Source organism: Leptodactylus fuscus, unplaced genomic scaffold (assembly GCF_031893055.1).
Source record: "Leptodactylus fuscus isolate aLepFus1 unplaced genomic scaffold, aLepFus1.hap2 HAP2_SCAFFOLD_708, whole genome shotgun sequence".
NCBI classification, from domain to species: Eukaryota; Metazoa; Chordata; class Amphibia; order Anura; family Leptodactylidae; genus Leptodactylus; species Leptodactylus fuscus.
Window position 1 is genome coordinate 27,501 of NW_027440744.1, and position 3,541 is coordinate 31,041.

Below are 3,541 nucleotides of genomic sequence, written 5' to 3' on the forward strand. Positions count from 1 at the left end.
CCTGGAGCTCAGCTTAGGGAGAAGTCTCATTTAGCTGGATAAGTCACATTCGGGCGGACAAGTCACATTTGCCAGCATAAGTCACATTTGGGAGGACAAGTCACATTTCCCAGCATAAGTCACATTTGGGAGGACAAGTCACATTTGCCAGCATAAGTCACATTTGCCAGCATAAGTCACATTTGCCAGCATAAGTCACATTTGCCAGCATAAGTCACATTTGCCAGCATAAGTCACATTTGCCAGCATAAGTCACATTTGCCAGCATAAGTCACATTTGCCAGCATAAGTCACATTTGCCAGCATAAGTCACATTTGCCAGCATAAGTCACATTTGCCAGCATAAGTCACATTTGCCAGCATAAGTCACATTTGCCAGCATAAGTCACATTTGCCAGCATAAGTCACATTTGCCAGCATAAGTCACATTTGCCAGCATAAGTCACATTTGCCAGCATAAGTCACATTTGCCAGCATAAGTCACATTTCCAAGCATAAGTCACATTTCCAAGCATAAGTCACATTTCCAAGCATAAGTCACATTTCCAAGCATAAGTCACAGTTGGACTTAATAGTCGGGCCCAGAGAGATTCCCATGAGTGCTATCTCTGGCAGTGGGCTTAATAGTCGGCCCCGGAGGGTCGGCGGTGGGGCTTAATAGTCGGGCCCGGAGAGACTTCCAGGGACGGCCGTTTGTCAGGGGGCTTAATGGCGGGGTCCGATCGGCCTCCCGTGGAAGCCTGCCTGGGGGAGCGGTGAGGACTCTTGAGGGCCAGCGGAAGGAAGAGGTGGTGCTGTATTTGACCCCGGCTGCCGGGAGATGGGGAGCTGGAGGGTTGCCCCGAGGCGGGGTCTGCAGGGAGAACCGGGTTCCGGAGCGGGCGGGCCTAGGGGAGGCAAGCCGGGCCGGGGCTCACCCTCCTGGGCAGGGTCCGAGGGGAGCTTCCCCCTGAGAGAACTTCCACTTCCGTAGACACTTTGACAAAAAAACCCCCAAAAAACCGGAGCCCCCGAGGAGGCCTTCCTGCGGCGAGCGCCAGGCCGGGCTGGGGCTACCCAAGCCTGGGTAAAGCCAGAGGCTAAGTCCCTAACAGGTGGAAGGCTGCATTCTGCTAAGTGTCTACCAGAGGGCGACACTTCCAGGAGACCCAGGGGGCTAAGCCTGAGGCGGCAGGCTGGCCCAGGGTTCCAGGAGAGAGGGAGAGACCGTCCCAGGCGGCTGGGAGAGCCAGGCCTACCCAGGGCTACCCGAGCCTGGGTACATGCCGGAGGCTAAGTCCCTAGCAGGTGGAAGGCTGCATTCTGCTAAGTGTCTACCAGAGGGCGACACTTCCAGGAGACCCAGGGGGCTAAGCCTGAGGCGGCAGGCTGGCCCAGGGTTCCAGGAGAGAGGGAGAGACCGTCCCAGGCGGCTGGGAGAGCCAGGCCTACCCAGGGCTACCCGAGCCGGGGTACATGCCGGAGGCTAAGTCCCTAGCAGGTGGAAGGCTGCATTCTGCTAAGTGTCTACCAGAGGGCGACACTTCCAGGAGACCCAGGGGGCTAAGCCTGAGGCGGCAGGCTGGCCCAGGGTTCCAGGAGAGAGGGAGAGACCGTCCCAGGCGGCTGGGAGAGCCAGGCCTACCCAGGGCTACCCGAGCCGGGGTACATGCCGGAGGCTAAGTCCCTAGCAGGTGGAAGGCTGCATTCTGCTAAGTGTCTACCAGAGGGCGACACTTCCAGGAGACCCAGGGGGCTAAGCCTGAGGCGGCAGGCTGGCCATGGGTTCCAGGAGGGAGGGAGAGATCGTCCCGGGCGGCTGGGAAAAAAGCCAGGCCGACCCAGGGCTACCCGAGCCTGGGCAAAGCCAGAGGCTAAGTCCCTAGCAGGTGGCAGGCTGCGTTCTGCTAAGTGTCTTCCAGAGGGAGACACTTCCAGGAGACCCAGGGGGCTAAGCCTGAGGGCGGCAGGCCGGCCATGGGTTCCAGGAGGGAGGGAGAGATTGTCCCAGGCGGCTGGGAAAGCCAGGGCTACCCGAGCCTGGGTAACGCCAGAGACTTAGTCCCTAGCAGCTGGCAGGCTGCAATCTGCTAAAAATCCACCGGATGGCAACGGAGAGCCGCAGTCCCCGGCTCGTCCACAAGGCGGCGCCAGCACTCGGGTTGCAGGCTGCATTCTGTTAAAAATCCACCGGATGGCAACGTAGAGCCGCTCTCCCCGGCTCATCCACAAGGCGGCGCCACTTCCAGGCGACCCAGGGGGCTAAGCCTGAGGTGGGAGGCCGGCCCAGGGTTCCAGGAGAGAGGGAGAGATCGTCCCGGGCGGCTGGGAAAAAAGCCAGGCCGACCCAGGGCTACCCAAGCCTGGGTAAAGCCAGAGGCTAAGTCCCTAGCAGGTGGCAGGCTGCGTTCTGCTAAGTGTCTTCCAGAGGGAGACACTTCCAGGAGACCCAGGGGGCTAAGCCTGAGGCGGCAGGCTGGCCCAGGGTTCCAGGAGAGAGGGAGAGACCGTCCCAGGCGGCTGGGAGAGCCAGGCCTACCCAGGGCTACCCGAGCCGGGGTACATGCCGGAGGCTAAGTCCCTAGCAGGTGGAAGGCTGCATTCTGCTAAGTGTCTACCAGAGGGCGACACTTCCAGGAGACCCAGGGGGCTAAGCCTGAGGCGGCAGGCTGGCCCAGGGTTCCAGGAGAGAGGGAGAGACCGTCCCAGGCGGCTGGGAGAGCCAGGCCTACCCAGGGCTACCCGAGCCTGGGTACATGCCGGAGGCTAAGTCCCTAACAGGTGGAAGGCTGCGTTCTGCTAAGTGTCTACCAGAGGGCGACACTTCCAGGAGACCCAGGGGGCTAAGCCTGAGGCGGCAGGCTGGCCATGGGTTCCAGGAGGGAGGGAGAGATGGTCCCAGGCGGCTGGGAAAGCCAGGCCTACCCGAGCCTGGGTAATGCCAGAGGCTAAGTCCCTAGCAGGTGGAAGGCTGCAATCTGCTAAAAATCCACCGGATGGCAACGGAGAGCCGCAGTCCCCGGCTCGTCCACAAGGCGGCGCCAGCACTCGGGTTGCAGGCTGCATTCTGCTAAAAATCCACCGGATGGCAACGGAGAGCCGCTCTCCCCCGCTTGTCCACAAGGCGGCGCCACTTCCAGGCGACCCAGGGGGCTAAGCCTGAGGGCGGCAGGCCGGCCCAGGGTTCCAGGAGAGAGGGAGAGATCGTCCCAGGCGGCTGGGACAGCCAGGCCGACCCGAGCCTGGGTAATGCCAGAGGCTAAGTCCCTAGCAGGTGGAAGGCTGCAATCTGCTAAGTGTCTACCAAGAGGGCACCACTTCCAGGCAACCCAGGGGGCTAAGCCTGAGGCGGCAGGCTGGCCCAGGGTTCCAGGAGAGAGGGAGAGATCGTCCCAGGCGGCTGGGAAAAAAGCCAGGCCGACCCAGGGCTACCCTAGCCTGGGTAAAGCCAGAGGCTAAGTCCCTAGCAGGCGGCAGGCTGCGTTCTGCTAAGTGACTTCCAGAGGGAGACACTTCCAGGAGACCCAGGGGGCTAAGCCTGAGGGCGGCAGGCCGGCCCAGG